The sequence below is a fragment of the Monodelphis domestica genome, chromosome 4 (assembly GCF_027887165.1).
Source record: "Monodelphis domestica isolate mMonDom1 chromosome 4, mMonDom1.pri, whole genome shotgun sequence".
In the NCBI taxonomy this organism is placed as follows: domain Eukaryota; kingdom Metazoa; phylum Chordata; class Mammalia; order Didelphimorphia; family Didelphidae; genus Monodelphis; species Monodelphis domestica.
The window spans coordinates 188,661,475-188,687,313 of record NC_077230.1 but is presented as its reverse complement, the minus strand read 5'-3'; the positions used below and the strand labels follow the sequence as shown (position 1 = coordinate 188,687,313).

Genomic DNA, 25,839 nt, shown 5'->3' with positions numbered 1-25,839 from the left:
GGGAAAGAACATGAATCATGTAACCATGGAAAATATTATTAATTAATTAAATAAAAATTTTCAATTAAAAAAAAGTCCTCATGTACACCAAAATATTTATATAATCACTGTTTTGTTGTAGCAAAGAATCCACTGATTGTGGAATTGCCAAACAAATTGTAGTACACAAACTTAATGAAATGTTACTATTATGTAAAGAAATGACAAATATGATGAATATAAAGAAGTGTGGAAAGATTTACATGGTCAAGTGCTGGATGAAGAAAGCAGAGCCAATAAAACAATATATACAACTACTACAACAATGTAAATGGGAAAGAACAACCATAAAGCAATTAAAAGTCCATGCTGTAAAATAACAAAGAACAAATATGGCTCCAAATAAGAGATATGAGAAGACATTTCAATCCTACTCTTTTACAGAGGTAGGAACTCCATGTATATATAATATGTTACATATATATTTTCAGACCTTTTAAAAATATTGATCAGTTTTCTTAAATTTTTTTTACTCTTCTCTTAAAAAAATAATTGTTACATGGGACGGCTCCATGTAAGGGGATGAAGTAGAAGTACCAGGAAATATTATGGTAATATAAGAATCAAACGATATTGATATATTAAAAAGAGAGAGTGATCATAGGATACTTTGGAGAGGGCAGTTTCAGTTGAATGATGAGATCTGAAACCGGAGTGACAAATATGAATAGAGTGAATCTCAGAGAATGAGTCATAGCTGAGTGATTGTGGTAAGGAAGAGTTAAGTAATGGTCATAGGAAACAAGTGTTCTGACTCCACCTCAGGACCAGTGAGTGCCACATATGAGAGAAGGGGGAGTCAGGATACAGTAATAGAATAAGGGAGCCGTGTCTCAGTAAGAGCCAGAAGATGGAAGGAGTATAAGAGAAAGAGGTCTAAAACGAAAAGGAAATTTATTGATTATAGAGCAGGAGCTTACTAGAAAGATGTAGAAAGATGTCTGTATGACAAGCAACTTTCATATCAAGAAGATAGTGAACAAGTTCAATGATCATCTGGTTTTGGTGTCTGAGAAAATGTCTATAATTAATTAAAAATTTATTTTTCTGATTTACTAGCCAGTCTCTTATGAGTTTGATTAGCTTGACTCAACTCACCAGTATTTAATCACCCCCATGGACAAGCTGATGAAATTTAATTTCTGACCCTACAAGGCTAAGGGTAACCCAATCAAGGGCCATGCAATGACACCCAAATTGACATTGACCAGATAGAACAATCCTTTTCTGCATGGTAGAATTTGTTTGAGTTTGTATTTTGTTGGTGTAGTCTTTAACCCCCAGACCTATCTCTATATCATACTGAGACATCACTGTAGAACTTTAAAAATAATAACAATTGCAATTTACATAGTCCATTACAAGATATTTTGCATACATTTAGAGGTGAAGTAGTATTGTAGAAAATGCACCAGATTTGGAGTCAGAAGACCTGAATTCAAATCTCAGTTTTCGTAACTTATTGTGTGAGTTGGGCAAGTCACTTCTCCTCTATCCCAGTTTCCTCATCTATACTGCAGCTAGGTGGTATAGATAGAGTGCCAGGTCTGGAGTCAGGAAGACTCATCTTCCTGAGTCCAAATTTGGCCTCAGATACTTCCTAGTTGTGTGATTAAGCAAGTCACTTAACCCTATTTGCCTTAGTTTCCTGTAAAATGAGCTAGAGAAGGAAATGCCAAACCAGTCTGGAATCTTTGTTAAAACTCCAAAGAGGATTGCAAAGGGTAGAAGACAACTAAAAAACAATTGACCTACAACAACAAATGCAGCTAGGAGTCATAGTGAGTAAAAGCTTTGAGTTTAAATTCCACCTCAGAAACTTGCTAGCTCTGATGACTGTGGACTAGGCACTTAATCTATCGCAACTTCAGTTTCTTTATCTATAAAATGTCTATAATAATAGTACCTAACTCACAGGACTGTTGTGTGAGGATCAAATGAAATAATATATGCAGAGTGCTTTGGAAACCTTAAAGCACTATTTAATGGTAGTTATTAAAAAGAAATAAAACAACAGTCAGGTGGACTAGATGGCATAATGGTCGTTCTAGCTCTAAATCTTCTGATCCCAAAGATGCAGCTAGATATTTAATTTGTACAACTAAATTCTTCATTTGAATTTTTAAATTGTTAACTCATGGATAGTCAAATGATTATAATAATGGTAAAACTAAATTCAAACTGCTTTGTGTTTATATTATTTACCCCACCATGATTCAATCTATTTTTTAACCCTTTCCTTTTGTTTTAGAATCAACACTGTGCATTGGTTCCAAGACAGAAGAACAGTAAGGGCGAGACAATGGGGGTCAAGTGACTTGCCCAGGGTCACAAAGCTAGGTGCCCTCATATTTGAACCCAGGATCTGCCATCTCTAGCCCTGGTTCTCAATCCAGTGAGTCTCCTAGCTGCCCTCCATGATTCAGTCACAATGGTGCCCTGGTGTCAATGCAAAATATGAAAAGGGTCAAGATGAGAAGAAAAAAGAAATGAAGTTTAGCAGATTCTTAGCTTGGTGAGAAAAGGTTATCTCTATTTATACAATGAGTGTAACTCTAAAATAAACACAGTCCTCCTTTAATTTACCTTTCGGAGCGCACCAAAGCCTAGGTATTAGGCGAGGATTGTACCAAGATGCTTCCGCCAGACAAAAAGCACCTCGGGTTATTAATGACTGGTGGAGCCCCAGTGTAATCAAAGGGCACAGCTGCTGTGATATACGGGCAGTGACAAAGCTCGAGATCTTTCCTTTTCAGGGCTACAAGCCTAAAAGCAGAGAACTTCCAGGGCCGTATATCTGCAAGATGGATAGCGCAAGATAGGAATATACGTAGAGCTTACCGTCTGGAAAAGTATTGTTATATACCCCACATACAATCATTCTCCATATGACTCCAGTGCATTTTTCACCATTTCAGAACTCTCTTAGTTGTTTGTAAATAGCCAGCTTCGAAGTAGAGATTTAAAACCCTCCAACTGCACCAGTTGCTGCAATCTGATTGGAAAACCAGGGGCTGCCCTGTTCAGGGTGTCAGCAGAGTGGACTTGGCGAGATTCATAACCCCTTTTACGGTGATAGGCAGCATCAAAGGCAGGAATCACCTCCAGAATATACCCGAAATCATTTTTATTTTGGTTCCTAGATCCTGCCAAGATGATCTAAAGGGAAAACTCAAGCATGGCTCCAAAAGGAATTTGACATAAAGGAACTCATAGGAACAATTCACTGGTGTTTTTACGCATTTTGATCTCTTTGCTTCTTGAACTTGTGACCAGTGGGCGGAGGTATCATTTTGCTTTGTTGAGAGTCTAAACTGGGAAAGCCTTCCAAGGTAAATAAAGACTGGCCCACCCAAAGCATGCGAGGTTCACTTTCTGTGCTTACCCAGGTGTGAATTCCAGTTCGAGGCTCTAGACACCGTTGTAGCGGTCCAGGGTTCCATTAAGAAATAAAGCAAACCGTTACTCTGAATGGACAAGGCAAGGGCTTTTACCAGATCAATAGCAAAGACACGGCCATGCACACACAGAGGAAGTCAGCCAGTCTCGGTGACCTTTTCATGAACTTTCTAGGAGATGGCAGATCATTCAAAGGGGCAAAGGTCAGTGGTCCTGCTGGTCACAAACAAAAATCAGATTTAGCAAAGTAGAGAAGGATAGGAGGACCAAAATTCTGTTTATTGTAAGTCTTCGAATGGTAACTGGCAGAGAAGTAATGTGGTTTTTTGCATCGACAGCATCTGTTATTTACATGTTTACCAGTTTGGAGTATACTAATTTAATCAAGCATAACATGACCAAAAATGTAATAGAAAGACTGGGAAGCTCCAGTTAAGATGGCAGCTACTAAACTCCCTAACCTACTACTGGCTGCCAGAGAGGGTTATCAGCTTCTGATCTCTTGGAGCCACAACACACAAGAACAGGGTGCCTGAAGGACAAGATAATAGCAAGTTAAGGATAGAGCTTCAGCTATAAATAAATTATATAGGTCTAGGGGTGGGGGCGGGAGGAAGAACAAAAGCCTTGTGTCACTCCTCTCTGGGCATGGGCCTACCTCACAAGCAAATGGTGCCGCCATCAGTCTTAGCTGGTGAGAGGCAAAAGGTTTGGAGGAGCAATCACGTTTAAAATGAGGATTAAGGTGCATTTTGCAATATATTTAGTCTGAGGAGCAGCTGGCACTCTGGGTTCTGCCTTTTAAGAATCTGAAATGTGAAAAGAGATTTAGAGAGAAAATAGGGTTGCCCTCCAAAACTGGGAAGCTAATTCATTATCGCTGTCTTTAGAGAGAAAGGAGGTTATCATTATCTGACCAGCAGGGTTAACTCTAGAGGTATAAATTGGCCTTTTCCATCACTAGGAAATCAGGCAAATACCAACAAATATTCAATCATTATGTCCTACAGGTAGAACACATTTCAGCTTATTTAATGAGTAAGGGATGTTCCCAGTGACTAAAGGAGGAGGAGGAAGAGGAGTCGAAAAGGAATCTGCTTCCTTCTAAGATCATAGGATCAATACTGGTTTTACAGCTAAGGAAACTGAGGCTCAGAAAGGCACTCTGTGTTGCAAATCTAAGGTTCAAGGCCAAGTGCTTTGACTCCAAATATGGTACTCCATAACACCATGAAGTTCCAGAGATCCCATAAATCTCTAATAAATACTAATAGTGATTACACATCTTAAACTTTGGGTAAAATATGGGTTTAGGGATGCTCCCAACTCCTAAGGACTGTCTGAAAGTCTCATTATATAAGAGTGATGAAGAAGAGCAATGACTTTCAGAGGATCTGGGTTTGAATTCCAGCTCTGCTACATTCTATGTGTATCACCCCCAATTAGAAAGTAAAACTCTTAATAATAAACTGAGAATTGAGTCACTTTAATCACATTGGGTCTAAGTTTCCTTAGCTATAAAATGAATCATTTGGAATCTCTAAGATTCCTTCCCACTAAATCTTTGAATTTTATTCAGCATATTATCCAAGACACAAATCAAACTGTCAAATGGCAATTTTAGGGAGTACAAGGGCCCCAGATCAGTCTCCTTGGCATCCCATATATAACATTGTTCTCATGGAAGTAATTGTGCCCCCAAACAATTAATTTCAACTAATCTCCTTGAGGTTAGTGATAGAGCAATGGATTTAGAATCAGAAAGACCTGAGTCAAAGCCTGCTTTAGAAACTCGTTAGCTATGTGAACCTGGTTAACTTAGCCTCTCTTAATCATTCTAAACCTCAGTTTTCTCAGTTGTGAAATGGAAATGATAATAGCATTTATCTCATAAAGGTTTTTGAAAGGAGCCAACAAAATAATATATGTAAAGCATTTTGCAAACCTTAAAGCAGTATATAAATGCTAGCTATTTTTGGAACTGATTCATGATGTCCCCTGGAGTATGGTATACCTACATATCATTCCCACCTTGCACGTTTTCTCACATCAACTTGATTTTAAGTAAAGAACAAAAAAATAATAAATTTCTATGTGCCAGTTTTCTTTGCACATTATTAGGATAGGGATTTTAGGGTAGTGGAGAGAACAGTGAATCCAGATCTGGAAATAAATTCTGCCATTTAATAATCATGGAGCAATGAATAAGTCATTTCATTTCGATTCACCTTAGTTTCTTTTCTGCAAAGTGAGGTAGGTGGGCTTAAGATCACCAATGTCCCTTTCCATTCTAGAACTTGATGATCCAATAATTTGTTTTTAAATCACTGGCATGTATAGCAAGATGGCATGTTATAATGAATAGAGTACTTGCCCAAGAGTAGGAAGACCTGGGTTCAAATCTCATCTTGGGCACTTGCTCACTGTTGGACCCTTGCTAATCACTCAGCTTCTACATTTTAGGCATAGGCTTTATCTACTAAGATGAGCTGTGATCTGTCTTAGTAGAAAGAAGTTCCACATGAGGAGGTCTTCTATAGATTCTAAAGAAGTGTGTTCTTGTCACTAACATTTGCCAATTTTACTATTTCCAGAGTATATTTCTACTATTATTTGTGAAACCCAAATGCAGATCATGAGTTAAGTAGGAGTAAAGGGAGTTTGGACAAATAAGATTTACCTGCTAAGTATATGTCAAAAAACAATATATTTCCTCCAAAATGAAAATAGTCATCCGAAGTTTATATCTTTCCTTAAGTAAATGAAGAGTCAGGTGATGGTCAGAATTTGATTGTGGTTTTGCTTTATTATGTTTAAAAGTTTGGGGTATGAGGAGAGTTCAGAAGAAGGAACAAAAGGGAGTTACTAAACTGAAAAGAGAAAAGAAGCCAATGAGAGCTTTTTCACCATAGGAACACACATGCCAGGTCTCAGCATTTTGCTCAGAAAGAATATTATGTGATCATGTATTCCAAGTCTCCTTTGGGTGAACTTCTACAGAAGAGGGACTGAGCTAGTATGAACATAAAACTTGGGAAAGAACGTCAACAACAAAATACACCATCCAAACATAGTAGCTCTTTTTTTTACTTTAAACCTCACTCAGAGGGATTATTGAGAGATAATGATAATAAACCTTAAATTCATAAGGAAAACTTATAAAGTACGTTTTACTCAATGTAGTTATCTAAAAAACTTGAATTTCAAAAGCCCAATCTTGAAAATGAATTTCAAGCAATCCCTTTGCTGGGTACAGATTCCAGAGAGGTAAATGACAGAAAGAAACATGTAACAAAGCTAAATAGCAACACTCCATGATAGGAGAAAACTGGAAACAAAATGGCTGTCTATCCATAGGAGGATATCCCAATAAACTGTGACATATGGATGTAAAGGCATCTTATTGTGCCATAAGAAAAGAAAATTTTGGGGGCAGCTGGGTAGCTCAGTGGATTGAGAACCAGGCCTAGGTTCAAATCCAGCCTCAGCCACTTCCTAGCTGTGTGACCCTGGGCAAGTCACTTGACCCCCATTGCCTAGCCCTTACCACTCTTCTGCCTTGGAGCCAATGGCTCCAAGACGGAAGGTAAGGGTTTAAAAAAAAAAATTTTAAAAAAAAGAAAGAAAGAAAAGAAAACTTTAAAATTCACCTTAGGAATTTAATATTAATCGATTAAGATAAAAAGAAAATACAAAATTAATGAGGAATTTAATATTAATTAAGATAAAAAGAAAATACAAAATTAATATGAGAAATTTAAGAAAATCTAGTAAGACTTTTCCATAAAAGTGATACAGAATCAAGAACCAAGAAAACAATATAGACAATGATAACACAAATGTAAATAAAAACAAGGCAAAAATCAGTTTAATGGATCTAAATGAATAATTTAATCCTAGATAACTGATAAAGAAATAATGGACCCTTCTCTTGTCAGCAGAGAAGCTGAAGGGTTCAGGGCACTGTGGATGTTGAATATGACACATGACAGATGTAATTGTTGGATCTGCTCTCCTTAAATATTTTTCACTGTTACAAGGAAGGGAGAGTTCAATGAGCTGGGGAGGAGTTAAGGGGAAATGACTGGTATAACATCAGCACAGGTCTATAAGGCAGAAGTATAAATCTGTACACATTATATTAATTGTGTACTACTACTACTACTACAATAATAAAATAACATTTCTATAGTGCTTTAAGATTTGTAAAGCACTTGACAAATATTATCTCATTTTATCTCTTGATAACTAGGTAAAGTAGGTGCTATTATTATCTCTGTTTTATAAGATGAGGAAACTGATAAAGGCAGAGTTTGTGACTTGCTGAGGGTCACATAACTAGTGTGTATGATTAGATTTGAACGCAGATCTTCCTGATTCCAGGTCCAGCTCCAGCTGGTTCTCCCTTTAGCTACTTGTTTGTTCACTCATGTCAGTCAGGTGCAACTCTTCATGACCCATTTGGGGTTCTCTTGGCAAAGATACTGGACTAGTTTGCCATTACCTCCTCCAGTTCATTTTACAGATGAGAAACTGGGGCAAACAGGGGTAAGTGACTTGCCCAGGGTCACAGAGCTAGTAAGTGTCTGAGGCCAGATTTAAACTCAGAAAGATGACTACAGGCATTGTGCCTAGCTGCCCTTAGCTACATTTAGAGGTATAATAGTAAAAAGCTTGTCCCCAACTGAAGAGTAGAATTGTCTTAGCAATAGACTGAGAGTTGAGTTCCCAGCCCTTTATTAGGAAAGGTCCTTTTCTCCTCGATTGCTTCCATTATGCCCTCATGCCACAAACATACAGAGTTCAGGCACCATGAAGACAGGATCAACCACATTTATTTAGAAGAAAGAAAATTAAATCCGGCAATTATATTCTTAATAGATTTTTTTTAAGTACAATTAAGCAGAAATAAGGAAGGAGAGAGAGAGAGAGGAAAGGCACCCTCTATTCCTCCTGATTGGTTTGTTTCTCCCTGGGCATCTGCTCCTAGAGCAAACACCTACAATAAAACCGAACAGTCACACACCTCACAGCTGGTCCATTTAAGTAGAGGTCACCTCCACTGGTCTTAAGGAAGGAAACTACAGATGTTCCAGACACTGGCTGCTGCCATGGTTAAGGCTGCTGTCATGGGACAACCATCCTCCTTTCTCCTTCTATTCTCTGAGTTTTCTCCTTAAGAGTCTCGAAACTTGGCAAAACTCCACCCTCCTACCTGAAGACTGATCTTCAATAGTTTCCCTTCTTTCCAAATTGGGAAAGACTATAAGTCCTTGAGATTTTTGTAAACTGCCAGATATTGCTATCTTGGCACATATATCTATATTAATATATACACATAAAGACTTTGTTGTTGTTTAATCGCTTCTCAGTTATTTCCAACTCTTTCTGACCCCATTTTGGGTTTTCTTGGCAAAGATCCTGGAACCATTTTACCATTTCCTTTTCCAATTCTTTTTACAGATGAGGCAAACTGGTTTAGTGACTTGTCCAGGGTCACACAGGTAATAAGATTATAATACAACTTATAAATAAAATAAAACAGTATTTTAGAAATCAGCTTATTGAAAGTACAGATGAAGGAAGTATTTCTTATTTAATTTTTAAATTTTCTGTCCCTCTGGTACCTGGCACAGAAATTCCCAACCAATAAGTATGTCATGTTTATTAAATGAATGGTCAATGTTAAATTTATAGGAATATATTGAGTAGTTGAGTGGTCTTGTTAAAATGAAATCACTATTTGATTTTAAAAAGTAAAGCATGAAAATCAGAGCATTGACCCCCTTTTGGAATGTTTTAATTTGATTATTTCACTTATAGAGTAGACAGGATTCTTAACCTGAAGTGTATGGATTTGTGTTTTAAGTATTTTGTTAAACGTGCAGATATCTCTTCTAAATCATGGCTTTCTCAAGGTTTTGATATAGCATAGTTTGGAATAAGAAATTAAAGGGGAATTTGTTGGGAGTTTTGTGGAAACCACAAGTGACACACTTTTAAAGCCAACAGATAATATAGAAGTTTAGAAACTCAGAAATGCATAAAATATATGTATAGTATTATATGATATCAATATATTCCATCTTTTAGTAACATCAATATAAACAATTTATTTTACTGTAAACACCCCGAAAGAGAAAAAGAAAAAATTCAGACTTCTTCTATGGTATGGAGGAAGGGCCAAAAAAATTTTATGGAGCCCTTAACCCCCAGGATGTGGAAAGGATACCTATATTTCAGTATGATCAATTTCCTTTTAATTTGATGGATTCTGTTTTATGGACTTAAGAACATTATTTTGAAAAGGGGTGTATAATCTTCACCAGATTGCCAAAGAGGTTCATCCATAACACAAAAATGGTTAAGAATCTTTGGAATAAAGGGAGCCATGCTCATTCTTGACTAATGCAGTTCAGAAATAAGCACACATAAGAAAGCAGCTCACATTGAAAGCATTGTGTTTGCTGGCACCAGAAAAGTCAAAAGCTGAACACAGTCCAGCTTGAAGTATAAAAGGAATACCCCAAGATGCAGTTTCTCCTTCAAGGTCAAGCCCTGACCCAGCTGCATACTCCATACAACCTGATGTCAAGTCTACAACTGGGTAATATTCCTCTTTGGGATGGGACCTGAAATGCTGAGAGAAGGGGGAAATAGCTACATGATACTAAACAGATTCTGGTCCAAGTTATCAGACATTTGGCTTCCTGCAAGGCATAAATCCATTATCTTCAAAACTGGGTTGTGCACATTACATGCATTCCTACTAAGCAGCTGCAGATGATAAGCCTCACTCTACATAATTTACTTGGAAGTACCTTAGAGATATGATTAAGCAGATGATAGACTCTATTGTCTTTCCTCCAGGAATGGTCTGTGGATTCCAATCGCAGAATAGTTATTATCGATCTTTGTCCTTCAAAGATACTAATTATATTTTGATTCACACACCCTAATAATGAAACTCTCCTTTTAAAAAAAATCTAAAAAAAGCTTATATTCTGAATAGACAATAATGATACTTCTTAACCCAGGAAGCTTTGGAACATCAAAAGCCTACTACAAGAAAATATGAAGCTCACGAGAAAATAGACAAGCAAGATACACCAAGACAGGAGAATCCAGAATGCTTAAAGGGTGGGGAGGAAGTTAGGGTTGGTCATCTCCAGACAGTGAAACATAACTAAAAGAAAACATTTTGAATTTGAATGTTCATCAACTTTTTCAGACAGCAGTGAAATAATTTTCAGAAATTCTCCTTCCTCCTACTTTAACAGACTTTGGGCTATGAAAAAACAACCTCTGCCCAGATAATGTTATAATAAATATATAATATTGTAAAGTTATTAAAATAAATTTAGTTTAAACTATTCTGTAATTTGCCACTGTTTCCACTTTTGGCATTTTTGACTTGCTTGAGATCTCCTTTTTGAGAAAAGTTACTTATATAATGAAGTTAGAGATTGGATACAGAGCAAACCTACTGAGGTCCTGAATGGAATTAGGCAACCTGCTGGAACCCTGGAGGGAATGGAATATCTTCTCCCAAATCAATTAATTCTGGTAGATGTTTTTAATTCTCACCTTCTTTTTTTTTTAATTTTATAATATTTTATTTGATCGTTTCCAAGCATTATTCATTAAAGACAAAGATCATTTTCTTTTCCTACCCCCCCACCCCCAGTAGCCGACGCGTGATTCCACTGGGTATCACATATGTCTTGATTCAAACCCATTGCCATGTTGTTAGTATTTGCATTAGAGTGTTCATTTAGAGTCTCTCCTCTGTCATGTCCCCTCAACCACGCTCGGTGTTTCTACTCCCACAGTTTATCCTCTGCTTATGAATAGTGTTTTTTCTCCTAGATCCCTGCAGATTGTTCAGGGACATTACACCGCCCCTAATGGAGAAGTCCATTACATTCAATTATACCACATTGTATTAGTCTCTGTAAAATGTTCTCCTGGTTCTGCTCCTTTCACTCTGCATCACTTCCTGGAGGTTGTTCAGTCTCCATGGAATTCCTCCACTTTATTATTCCTTTTAGCACAATAGTATTCCATCACCAACATATACCACAATTTGCTCAGCCATTCCCCAATTGATGGGCATCCCCTCGTTTTCCAATTTTTGGCCAAAACAAAGAGCGCAGCTATGAATATTTTTGTACAAGTCTTTTTGTCCATTATCTCTTTGGGGTACAGACCCAGCAGTGCTATGGCTGGATCAAATGGTAGATATTCTTTTGTCACCCTTTGGGCATAGTTCCAAATTGCCCTCCAGAATGGTTGGATCAGTTCACAACTCCACCAGCAATGAATTAATGTCCCTATTTTGCCACATCCCCTCCAGCATTCATTACTTTCCTTTGCTGTTATGTTAGCCAATCTGCTAGGTGTGAGGTGATACCTCAGAGTTGTTTTGATTTGCATCTCTCTGATTATAAGAGATGTAGAACACTTCTTCATGTGCTTGTTAATAGTTTTGATTTCTTTATCTGAGAACTGCCTATCCATTTCCCTTGCCCATTTATCAATTGGAGAATGGCTTGATTTTGTGTACAATTGATTTAGCTCTTTATAAATATGAGTAATTAAACCTTTGTCAGAGGTTTCTATGAAGATTTTTTCCCAATTTGTTGTTTCCCTTCTGATTTTAGTTATATTGGTTTTGTTTGTACAAAAGCTTTTTAGTTTGATGTAGTCAAAATTATTTATTTTACATTTTGTGATTCTTTCTATATCTTGCTTGGTTTTAAAGCCTTTCCCCTCCCAGAGGTCTGACATGTATACTATTCTGTGTTTACCCAATTTACTTATGGTTTCCTTCTTTATGTTTAAGTCATTCACCCGTTTTGAATTTATCTTGGTGTAGGGTGTGAGGTGTTGATCCAAGCCTAATCTCTCCCACACTGTCTTCCAGTTTTCCCAGCAGTTTTTATTGAATAGTGGATTTTTGTCCCAAAAGCTGGGATCTTTGGGTTTATCGTATACTGTCTTGCTGAGGTCGCTTTCCCCTAGTCTATTCCACTGATCTTCCTTTCTGTCTCTTAGCCAGTACCAAATTGTTTTGATGACTGCTGCTTTGTAATATAGTTTAAGGTCTGGAGCTGCAAGGCCCCCATCATATGTGGTTTTTTTTTCCATTATTTCCCTGGATATCCTTGATCTTTTGTTATTCCAGATGGATTTTGTTATGGCTTTTTCTAAATCAGTAAAGAAGTATTTTGGTAGTTCAATGGGTATGGCACTAAATAGATAAATAAGTTTGGGTAGGATGGTCATTTTTATTATATTGGCTCGTCCTATCCATGAGCAGTTAATTTTCCAATTGCTCAAGTCTAGTTTTAGTTGTGTGGAGAGTGTTTTGTAGTTGTGTTCATATAGTTCCTGTGTTTGTCTCGGGAGATAGATTCCTAAGTATTTTATTTTGTCTAAGGTGATTTTGAATGGGATTTCTCTTTCTAGTTTTTGCTGCTGAGCTGTGTTGGAGATATATAGAAAAGCTGATGACTTATGTGGGTTTATTTTGTATCCTGCAACTTTGCTAAAGTTGTTGATTATTTCAATTAGCTTTTTGGTTGAATCTCTAGGATTCTTTAAGTAGACCATCATGTCATCTGCAAAGAGTGATAACTTGGTCTCCTCCTTGCCTATTTTGATGCCTTCAATTTCTTTTTCTTCTCTAATTGCTACTGCTAGTGTTTCTAGTACAATGTCAAATAGTAGAGGTGATAATGGGCATCCTTGTTTCACTCCTGATCTTATCTTAATGCATCTAGTTTATCCCCATTGCAGATGATATTAGCTGATGGTTTTAGATATATACTGTTTATTATTTTTAGGAATGACCCTTCTATTCCTATGCTTTCTAGTGTTTTTAATAGGAATGGGTGTTGTATTTTATCAAAGGCTTTTTCTGCATCTATTGAGATAATCATGTGGTTCTTGTTGGTTTGCTTGTTGATGTGGTCAATTATGTGGATGGTTTTCCTAATATTGAACCAGCCCTGCATCCCTGGGATAAATCCTACTTGATCATGGTGGATGATCCTTCTGATCACTTGCTGGAGTCTTTTTGCTAGTATCCTATTTAAGATTTTTGCATCTATATTCATTAGGGATATTGGTCTATAGTTTTCTTTCTCTGTTTTTGACCTGCCTGGTTTTGGAATCAGTACCATGTTTGTGTCATAAAAGGAGTTTGGTAGAATTCCCTCTTTGCTTATTATTTCAAATAGTTTGTATAGTATTGGGATTAACTGTTCTCTGAATGTTTGATAGAATTCACTGGCGAATCCATCAGGCCCTGGGGATTTTTTCTTAGGAAGTTCTTTGATGGCTTGTTGGATTTCATTTTCTGATATGGGATTATTTAAGAATTCTATTTCTTCTTCTGTTAGTCTAGGCAGTTTGTATTTTTTTTACATATTCATCCATATCACCTAAATTGCTGTATTTATTGCCATATAATTGGGCAAAGTAATTTTTAATGATTGCCTTAATTTCCTCTTCATCGAAGGTGATGTCCCCCTTTTCATCTTTGATGCTATTAATTTGCTTTTCTTCCTTCCTTTTTTAAATTAGATTGACCAGTACTTTGTCTATTTTGTTTGTTTTTTCAAAGTACCAGCTTCTAGTCTTATTTATTAAATCAATAGTTCTATCACTTTTGATTTTATTAATTTCTCCCTTAATTTTTAGGATTTCAAGTTTGGTTTTCTGCTGGGGGTTTTTAATTTGATCGCTTTCGAGTTTTTTTATTTGCATTTCCAATTCTCTGCTCTCCCTAGTTTGTTAATATATGCACTCAGGGATATGAATTTACCTCTGATTACTGCTTTGGCTGCATCCCAAAATCTCACCTTCTTAAAATGAATACTGTGCATTGGTTCTAAGCAGAAGAATGGTAAGGGCTAAGGCAATGGGGAATAAGTGACTTGCCCTGGGTAATACTGCTATGTTTGAGGTAACATTTGAACCCGAGATCTCCTGTCTCTAGTCCTGAAGTCTGGCAGTTTTCTAAATAGTGTTCTTATCAGGACTTAGTAAAGCAAAGCTTTGGTGGAAAGGAGCAAGGAGCCTAGATCCAAGGTCTGGTTTTGGCTAGTGAAGGAAACGTATGAGGAACTGGCTGCTACTTCATATTCAAACTCTCCACCCCTCTAAAGAGCTTTTACTGCTGGTCTTATTCTGGCAGGGTGTCTCCTCTTCCCTGTGGCTCCTCTGTTTAACAGGATAGGGAAGTACTGGGGTCTTACTCCCCTATAGCAATCACCCAGTTGTTTCCCTTTTCTAGAGAAATCTTTCTTCTTCATGGCCACCCCAGTCAATGATTTTAGGTTAGATCCTTTTGAAATACGTTTATGAGCCAGAATGAGGTTTCCTGCAGTGTTAGCAGCAGTAAAGAAGAATAGGACATTGGCATTGGGAGGGGGGAAGGAGGGAAGGGTACAACTCCATCCTTTGATCAACTAGGTTGCTAGTGTGACTTCCCTATTCACCTAAATCCTGTGACTTTAATATCAGTAACACCGTTGAGTTTTAGAGTCCTACCTATCTTTGCAGCCTCCCTGAATATTGCTCTGACTCAGTCACTCTGGAGCAGCAGCCAAAGTGACCTCACAATACTCCATTGCCCTTCTCCATGCATTCACATAGTCTACCACCCATGCCTAGAGCATGCACCCTCCTTTATCTCTGCCTCGTGGAATCCCTACACGCTGCAGCTGAGGCACCATCTTCTTTCTGCATCAAGTCTCATACCCCCAACTAGTGACCTTCCTGGACTCACAGTGTCTTCTCTTCATATTTGTGCTGTGTATATTTTTAGGTGGCCTTGTTGTCTTCCCCATTAGAATGTACGCTCATTGTGAGCAGGGAACACTTCATTCTTTGAACTTGTATTTCCAGCACCTACCACAGCGCCGCCTGATTCGTAGTTGGCAATGACTAAATACTTGTCAGCTGATTCATTGATTGGCTCCCATCTGGTCTGAGATGGGGAGGGGAAAAGAATTCCTGGAACAGCATTCTTTTCTTATTTCATCTATGTTAGACCACCATAGGATAAAAGAGCTAAAAGTCTTTGAGAGACAATCTGGTCTAGCTGACTGCCTTCAAGTAGGGAACTGTCTTTGTTTTGGAAATTGCACTTGGAAAGATTCTATCTGGTGTGGATGCTTCATTCTCCTGAATGTGTTGTACTGGGGACTTACAAGAAATATTTCTCACTGATACGGCAGATGGAAAGGGAACATAAATAAAATGCCTTCATGCTTGTTTTTTTAAAACAGCTTCTAATTAAATTCTCCTTTGGAAACTGGGAACGTTGCCCCAACTGTATCAAGAAACGTAGTGACCATGACATATAGACCAAGACAGGAAAATCCAGGATGTTACAAGAGGGGGAGGAAGTGGGGATGATCATCTCTACACAGTTATACTTAGTCAAAAGAAAACATTTTGATATTAATTTTTTATTACTTTTTTCTGACAGAAATAAAAATAATTTTCTTCACTTCTCCTTCCTTCTATCTTACTAGACTTTTTGCAGTGGTGGTGAACTCTCCCCAGATGAAAATGTTATAAATATATAATATTATTAAGTTATTAAATTAATTTAGTCTTGTCTTATTCTGCAACTTATTCCCATTCTCTTTTGGCATTTTAGGCTCTCTTCTCTCAACTGCCCATCCATGGCCCAGAGGCTCTGGTGGTATAAAACTACCCAAAAAGAGTTTATCTTTTATGAATTCCAAAAGAACAGGAGGCGATCTTCTGAGAATAATAAACAGATACAGAGTTGTCTGTACCTAGAACCAAATGCAGTCAATATAACCCTGGGTGACTTCTTTTATAGGTGCTTTCATTCTTTTCTTTCTACAATGGCTCACACAGGAACCATTGTAGTCCAATAGAACAATTTTTGATTTGTTCAGGAAATGGTTAAGTTACTTCAGGTTAGCCTCATAACTTCATAGAAATGCTTGGATTTGTCTCCCACACAAAACCAGGTTGAGTCATTTGTTTTACTAACCGACTAGAACCAAGGCATAAGACAAATCTTTTTTTTCTCTAAAAATTATCTTCACATGTGATTTTGTCATGATATTTTGTTTTCTTTTGAAAAGGGATTTAGATTTCATGAAACCTGCCTATAGAGTCTCCGTCCAGCAGTAAAGAAAGGGACAGATTTTACTTTTATTTAAGTAGACACATAACTCCAACTTGGTTGATTTTTTTTTGGAGGGGAGCATGAAAAGCATAAGTTCAATTTGTGTGGGTTTAGGGTTCAATTATATTTCCCCCTCTGTACAATTGGGATAATAATATCCACAGAAGCTACCTCCCAGGTGAGGCTTAAATATGTGAAACACTTTGTAAACCTTAAATTGCTATTTAAAACACAGCCTTCACTATGTAAATAATCCAAAGACAAAATTACTCCCCAGTCATCTCAGTCAGAGAAGCACAGAGCAAGGAAGAACCATAACATCTTTACAGGAGCAATGTCATAGATATTTAATCAGTCACAGATACTTATATTGACTGTTTACCAGGTATAGGATATCAGTATGTCATTGTACAGATTATTTTTAATTAATTTAATTTAAATTAATTAATTTAAATAATTAAATTTAAGTAATAATTAAATTATAATCAAATAAATTAATTAATTATTTAGTTCGTTAGCAGCTGCTGAGTGAAATTTTCAAGAGTAGGGAGGGAACCTTACCATTCCATTATAAAGTGTCTCCAAAGTCCAACTGCATCATTCCAAAATTCTTAGTGGTGTTTTAAGTTCTAATAGCTTAAGTAGGTGGATTTTAATATCCCTATTAATTTTTTTAAACCCTTACCTTCTGTTTTAGAATCAATTCTGGACATTGATTCTAAGGCAGAAGAGTGGTAAAGGGTAGGCAATGGAGGTTAAGTGACTCACTTATGCAGCTAGGTCATGCAGCTAGGAAGTGTCTGAGGCCAGGTTTGAACCCAAGACCTCCTGTCTCTGGGCCTAACTCTCAATCTACTGAGCCACCCAGCTGCCCCTCTCTATTCAGTTTTAATAGCTTAAAACCACACTGAGACTTTTGGGACACTTTGTATAGCTTTCAAATAGATACAGAAGCTCCATTTCAAAATGGGTGATTTTTTAATTAAGTAATTTTCTTGTTGCACAATAAAGTCACTATAAGACTAACCAAGGAAGAGAATCTGAAGCTTTGATATACAGTTGCTCTTCTGAGATTATTTTTTCAAAGCCTTTTAAATGTTAACAAGCAAGAAGTTGGGGGATATATAAGGGAAAGAAGAAAGAGAAAAAGAGAAGGGGAAGGAGAGAGAAGGAAGAAAAGGAAAGAAAAAGGGAGAGAAAGAGAGGAAGAGGGAGAGAGAAAAGGAAGAAAGAGGGAGAGACTGTGTGAGAGAGACAGAGTCAGAGACAGAAAGACAGAGTGACAGAGAGACAATATATGTGTGAGATAGAAAAGGCAGAGAGAGAGAGACAAAGAGAGATAAGGTGTGTGTGAGAGAGAAAAAGGAAGGCAGAGAGAGATGGAGAAAGACAGAGAGAAGGAGGGAGAGAAAAAGAGGGAGGAAGAGAGAGAGAGGGAGGGGAGAAAGAAAGAAAGAAAGAAAGAAAGAAAGAAAGAAAGAAAGAAAGAAAGAAAGAAAGAAAGAAAGAAAGAAAGAAAGAAAGAAAGAAAGAAAGAAAGAAAGAAAGAAAGAAAGAAAGAAAGAAAGAAAGAAAGAAAGAAAGAAAGAAAGAAAGAAAGAAAGAAAGAAAGAAAGAAAGAAAGAAAGAAAGAAAGAAAAGAAAGGAGAGAAGGAGGGAGGGAGGGAGGGAGGGAGGGAGGAAGGAAGGAAGGAAGGAAGGAAGGAAGGAAGGAAGGAAGGAAGGAAGGAAGGAAGGAAGGAAGGAAGGAAGGAAGGAAGGAAGGAAGGAAGGAAGGAAGGAAGGAAGGAAGGAAGGAAGGAAGGACAAAGAGGGAGAGGAAGAGGAAGAGAGAGAGAGGGAAGGAGGGGGGAGGAAGAGATAAAGAAAGAGACTGAAACTGAGGCAGAGGCAGAGGGAGAAAAAGGGAGGAGAGCCAAGAAATTCCTGGATTGCAAGAAAGGAAAAGAAAGTCATTCTTTGTATTTCAATTTCAAAGTGAGTTAAGTTCACCACAAACCACCCTCAGACACTAAGGTTTAAGAACACCAAGCAGCCTATATCAAGTCATTAACCTTTTAGGACCCACTCAAAGCAATGTTGTGTGACACTTTATTAATGAATGCTTTAATGTGATATATAAAAGCTAACAAACACCGACATTTGCCATGATTCATCAAGTTTAATACTGCATCAAACCTTTCAGTCTGAACACTAGTGATTTTTAATCAGAGCATCAACTAGAAGTTGTAGGCTTCAAGTCTTTAAGATAACATTCTCTCATTCTCTCAGTCTGTCTCTGTCTGTCTGTCTGTCTGTCTCTCTCTCTCTCTCTCATTCCCCACCCCCTCCCTCTTTTCCCTCTCTCAATCTTTCTCTGTAGCTGCATATCTCTACTTCTATCTCTGCGTCCCTTTGTGGCCATCTCTCTCTATCACTGCCACTCCTAGTCTTTGTCTCTCTGACTGTTTCTATCTCTCCGTCCCCATCTCTGTTTCTGTCTCAGTTCATCTGTCTCTGTCTCTTTCTGTCCATCTGTCTGTGTGTGTGTGTCTCTCTCTCTGGAATCCAAAACCAAGTCAAAATTCCCCCAAACAAATAAAAAGAAGACCATGTGGGCAGCCTGCCTTACTAACGCCAGGGGATCGTTCATAGAATCTTTCTAGAAGACCAAGGGAACTTGTCCTCTAACAACCATACTTGCTGTTTAACCCACACATTGTCTGTAATAGTTGCTAGGAGGCAAGAAACCCTGTTGTAAAACAGCTGGGCTTCTTGGCTCCAGGCAAAGGCAAATTCCACAGTCAAAAACCTAATTAGAAACTTCTAGAATTCCAGACACTGTTTTACACCATGACCTTTTTTTTCCCCTTTGGCAACAAATAAATACTGTGAGCACTCCTTATTCTATAAGCTCCTTTTCTGTGTAAATACTGTACATGCCTTTTCTCAGCGAATATCAGAAAGCGGCCCTTCTACTGAGCAAGTGATTCAATATCTATTAAATTCACATTTCCAGAGTTCTTAGTCAAAATTTTCAACAGTCTATCTCCCTTAATAGATACTTTATGGAATATTATATTAAAATAATATCTATATGGGGACATTTATCAGGAGAAAAAAGTAATAAAGTCTAAGACAGTTTTGTAGAAATTTTTTGAACATTTTGCCCTTTCAATTTAAGGACACCAGCTTTTTAATTTTTTTTAAATTCACATTAAGTTACCTGACATATAGTATCATCACAATCACAGCTGTAATAGGCCAGTGAAATATATGCATGTGTGAATGTTTATACATTCATGCATGATCATACTTAACCCTAAGAATTATTTAGAAGTAAATAGAATTTTTCTAAAATTAATAGAAAATGGGGCAGCTAGGTGGCACATTGGATTGAGAAGCAGGCCAAGGGATAGAAGGCCCTGGGGATCTGGCCTCAGATACTTCCTAGCTGTGTGACCCTGGGCAAGTCATTTATTGCCCCCATTGCCTAACCCTTAACACTTTTCTGCCTTGGAACCAATAAACAGTATTGGTTCTAAGAGAGACTGTAAGGGTTTGAAAAAAAGAAAAAGAAAAAAGAATGAATAGAAAAGAAAACCTTTCCTAAAAGGATAGAGGTTCTTAACTTTTGTATCATAGACTCCCTTGGTAGTCTGATGAATTGTACTGACCAATTCCCCTTACATAATGTTTTTAAATCCACACAGTTAAATATGTAGGATTAAAAAAGGAAACAATTTACGTTAAAACATAGTTTTAATAGATTTTTTAAGAAACAAGTTCACAGACTCAAGGTCAAGAACCCCTGCTTAGAGTATATTCTGAGTCTGTCAAGACAACCTCTTCAAATTGAGTGAAAGCTCCCCACAGACAGCTACTGGGAACAATGCTTCTGTGTTCTGATCCTGACAAACTGTCTTCTTGTTCTATATCTAGGTCATGGTCAGTGTCTAACACATGTTAAATATCTATACCTGTAATAGGGAAAAAAAAAACCCTGACTGATAGTTCTTTTGTAAGACAGAGATAGAGACCTACAAATTATGTCACCAAGACTATCTACCATATCATCAAAGAACTCCAAAGGATTATTTTATCCTTTCCTATTCAAAATCTTCCTTACATCGCCAGGATGCTTCACAACCTTGGTCCCTCTTCATATATCTGTCAGGCAGGTTATCAGCATCATCGCATCACATTTCACAAATGAAGGAAAAGACAAAGAATTGGCTGATGTCACAGAGTAATTGTGCAGACCAAAGCAAGTCCCCCAGCAAATGGCCTCAGGACCTACAAAGATCTCCAAGTGCTTATTATTACCATTCGAGTAAAATTCTCAAGTGCTGTTAGTTGGTGAAACCAAAAAACATATAAATCTAAATAATAGCATGAAGGTTTTCCTTATTTACAGTTACATTCCGTTTTGGAGAGCACAGTGACCCAGAACTGGGCCAAACAGATAAATTGTAAAGCAATGAAGACTGAGAGACGGGAGTATTTGAGGACTACTAAGTGGTGCAGTGGTAGGACATTAGACATGTGTCCAGATGACCAGAGTTCAAATTCAGCTAGATATGTGCCCCTGGGCAAGTCGTTTAACTTATTGGTCTCAGTTTCTCAAATATAAAATAGGGATCATGGAGTTACTATGAGGATTAAATGAGATAATTATAAAATATTTGGCACAGTGCTAAGTATATAGTAGGTGTTTAATAAATGAATATTCTCTTCCTCTCTACCTACCCCAGTAGGAACCAATGAATAAACCAAAACTTAAGCAAAGCTCCATTGCTACTAGTACCATTACTACTTCTATGCTTACTCCTCCATAGGTGAGAATTAAGATTAGTCAACACTCCCTGGAGAAGAAGTTGATGTTCAGTCATTTTTCAGTTGTGTCTGACTTTTCACATCCCCATTTGGAGTTTTCCTGGCAAAGATACTGAAGGCTTGCCATTTCCTTTTACAGATGAGGAAACTGAGGCAAATGGGGTAATAGACTTGCCCAAGATCACATAGCTAGTAAGTATCTGAGGCTGGATTTGAACTAGTCTTCCTGACTTCAGGTGCAGTTCTCCAACTCTATCCAGCGTGCCACCTAGTTGTCCAGGGGAAGAGAGAGAAGAATAAAAATTTTGATCTGGTAACATGGGAAAAAGACATGTGGAAGGGGCTGGGCCAAGCATGGAACAATCATGTTGCCATATACTAGGATTTAAGAATACTAGGATTAGGGATTAGGAACACTCATTTGTTACCCACCATCATATAACCACATAGTTTACATTTATAATATCTTATGTAGCTCAGTTATTCAGTATGGTTGCTCTGCATATATTCTGTAGAGAACATTTGGCTCCACATTTTGTCTATGGAAAGTACACTTCCCAGATGTTGGACCTCTATCATAGGAAAAGGAATATCAACTCTTCATTAAAATGTTTAGGCATGTCCTAGATAATTTGTCCTGACCCACACCATTAATATATTACAATTAAACTCAGCTATCACATCACAAAACTTCTGTTAATATTGGTTTGGGAATTGGCCATTTATGACTTTTCTAACATTGTGCCTGTGAAATCCATATTTCCCTATAAGATTTTTGTAGAATCAATTAAGAGTATGACTGCCCCTCAAAATGGGGGATAAACATCTCAGAGGAACAGGCATCTGCTAAGGAGAACGGGGACACCAAGATGATTTAACTGTCCCCATTCCCAATCTCCAAAAATCATTTTCCCTGTCATAAGAATCAAAACTTTGACCATAAATGAAACAGTGAGATAACTTAAGTGTCAGCTTTCATTTATTTTCTTAAAGATTCTCTCCATATTAGCTCAGATAATTGAAAGTTTAATGGCAACTGCCTCATGTCACTTCATCATCATTATAATTACAAAATCACCAAACAATTTTTATGGAATACTAGTCCTAGACATGGGAGGACCAAGGGGCACAATGGATAGAGTACTGGGGATAGATTCAGAAAGACTCAACTTCATGAGTTTACATCTGACCTCAGATACTTACTGTGTGACCCTGGGCAAGTCACTTAACTCTACCTCCATTTCCTCATGTGTAAAATGATCTGGAATAGGAAATGGCAAACCCCTGTAGTATCTTTGCCAATAAAACTCCCAAATGAGGTCACACAATTAAAATGAATAAATGACAGCAAATTGTAGGCATAGTATTATGCTAGAAAATAAAAGGAATTCTCAAGGTGTTAATTCTTCAACTGAAAATACAGGATCTACATATTAAACGATGATTAACAATAAAAGGCAGTGTGTGAAATTTATGCTGGATAGAATGTGATCCAGGAATTCACAGAAATCAAAGCATCTCCAAGTAGAGAGAGACCTTAGAGGTCATCTAGTTTAATCCTTCTCTACCTAAAGCACGAACAGAAGTGTCAAACATATGGCCAGCATGTGGCTCACAACACTCGCAAGTATAGTCTGAACCATTTAAAAATGTAATCAGGAAATAGTTAATAAAATAAATAAAAATATACAAAAATATAGTTACTGTTACATTCTAACACTAAGTCAATTTGTGGTTTGCAAGGATGTGTACAGCTTAGTGGTGCCTGGTTGTATTTTAGTTTGACACCACTGGTCTATAATATCTTCAACAAATGTTGTGGTCAATCAACTTTCTTATGAAAATCTCTAGGGCTAGGGACCACACTACATATGAGGGCAGTCCATTTTGCCTTTGGACAATTCTAATTATAAGGAATATTCCTTTATATTGTGTCCATAGCTCTGACTCCAACATAGGATTATAAGACTCCTAGTCACTGATCATATTTATTATGCCCTCTGGGACAAAGTAGAAATCTAAACCTTCTTCTAACACCTGGAAGCTTACTAGTTTGTATGCACGTGTCTAGGTTGGAGAGCCTTACCAGAACTGTCAAACCTGATGGCAACTAACCAATTATATTGATTCATGTGAAGAAGAAACCCAGAAAATAAGGAGATGACGTCTTAAACGAACAACACAATTATTTTCAAAAAGAGATAGAGAAGTTTTGGTAGCATGACTAAATTCCTGTTGTTCCTAATTTCATTAGGAAAAAAGTTTTCATTGTAAAGTTTTCTCAAGGTAACGTATTAATACCACATTACACTCTTTACTTTGGAGGAAGGTAGGATTTATATCCTTAATTGGAGGTAGGGGAATGAGAAAAAGAACGATTGGCTTGGGAAGTGCACAATTGTCTGGAAAGATGGAATGTTAGGATAAGATTTGGATTGCTGGTATACAACTTAAAATATAGCAATTTGAGACTCTTGGCAGGAGGTAGAATATATATGATAGATCTGAAAAACTGGTGAGAACAAGTACAATATAGCAAGAAGAATGCCAAAAGACATGGTCAGGAGTAATTTAGAGATAGCAATAAATCTGTTCACTCAGCCTCAGGTTTACTTACACAAATACAGCACAAAGAGTAGGTAAAGAAGAAAGTTTCTAGACCCCTGATCTCCAGATCATAATGCAAGAAAACACATCTGACCTCATAATTATTCCTGAGGTTTAGTTGGCTAGAACTCAAGGCAGGAATAGAGCTCTGTAAAATTGTATCTTATTCAAAAGGAATGAGATAAATAAAAGATGGTAATTGGAATAATATTACATAGTATGAATATAGACTTATGGGAAGAAATTCAAGACTCTGATGGGAGAAGGATGTTGGAGAACATTTGAGTAAGGCTCAATGGATATAGAAATAGAAAAAATATGGAGTATACTTCAGACCATCTGGGGAAAAAGAGAAAACCAATGTATAATTTGTAAATTACTAATAATTTCCAATTACCTATAAAAGAACTGTTGGTTTTATAAAAACTATTAGGAAAACTGGAAAGCAGAAATTAGACTTAGAGCAACATCTTATACCATATTTTGCAATAAATTTAAAATGGGCACACAGCCTGAACATTCATAGTCATACCACTGAAAAATTGAAAGAGAAGATCAAATACCTTCAGAGCTGTGGAAAGGAGAAGAAGTCTTAAACAAACAAGGCAAATATAAAAAAATAACTTTTTTAGGTGAATTTGGATAGGGTGACTAAATTTTTATTGTTCCTAAGACCAGATTTCCTTTAATTCCATTAGAAAAAAAAGTTCCCATGCTAAAGGTTTCTCAAGGTATTATTAACATATTAATACCATATTACACTCTTTGCTTTCTGTGACTACAATCTCTCAATACAGCAGCACAGGTGGTGTACTGGATATAAAGCACTGCCCATGAAGTCAGGAAATCCTCAGTTCAAATTCTACTTCAAATGCTTCCCAACTGTGTAACACTGGGCAAATCTTTCTCTGCCTCAGTTTCTTCACCTGTAAAATGAGAACAATAATAGTAACTGTCTCACAGAGTTGTATCAAATGAAATAATATTTGGAAAGTGCTGGCACATTGTAGGCAGTTAATTAATGCTTGTTCTCTTCTCCCCTTGTATACAGATTATGGCATGCAGTCAGGAGGCTGGTCCATTCAATTAGTACATCTCATATGGGAGACATATAGTGCAGATGGACAATGAGCTGGACAGAGATTGGAAAAAGAGAACCAGAGTAAGCTGGACTGTATTTTGGAAATTACGGAGTAGTTTAGTGATCCCAAGCTGTTTTCTGACACAAAGAATTCATTCTTTTAATAAAATTGGTCTTCTAATGATGCTGTACGGTTGTGAATCTTGGAACACCATAATCCTCAAAGATTCAAAGGGTAGATAAGCCAAAGACCAGTAGAGTGGATTGTGGTAGGTATGACACATGTGTATCAATCCTAAATTCTTTAAAAAAAAAAAGGATGGGTGTCTGTGGGTGGAGGATGGGATGTTGTATATGTTGTTAGGCACAATAAATATTTAGGCTGGTTTTACTGAATTGCTCTTTAAAATATTTATTACAAGGGAATCTCTAATGATTTGGAGAAACCTGTCGAATATAGTCAGAAATTAATGTGGAAAAAAGTAAAAGATATCAATAAGACTTTGTAAAAAATTGGTGTCTAGGGGGGGATAAGGTCATGGCATAAGGAATACTATCAAGGGGGGGAACACAGAGAAAAGGAGGGGTAATCATGAAGTGGGAGTGCTGCATGACAAATAGCTATCATGTTCCTTTGGCACTCATGAAATGTAAAAAGACCTAGGGAAATAATAGAACACGTTACAATCCACTTAACCTCTTACAACCCACAACCAAA

The 25,839-nt window shown here is 37.2% G+C and overlaps 1 long non-coding RNA gene across 1 annotated transcript; it reads left to right on the top strand.

Annotated features, from left to right (window-relative positions):
* Positions 1-3,488: 3,488 nt before the first annotated feature.
* On the top strand, positions 3,489-25,378 carry LOC103099719 (uncharacterized). Its single transcript, XR_467672.3, has 3 exons — positions 3,489-3,641; positions 8,902-8,942; positions 25,092-25,378. It is a non-coding gene; the product is annotated as an uncharacterized LOC103099719 (long non-coding RNA).
* Positions 25,379-25,839: the final 461 nt, after the last annotated feature.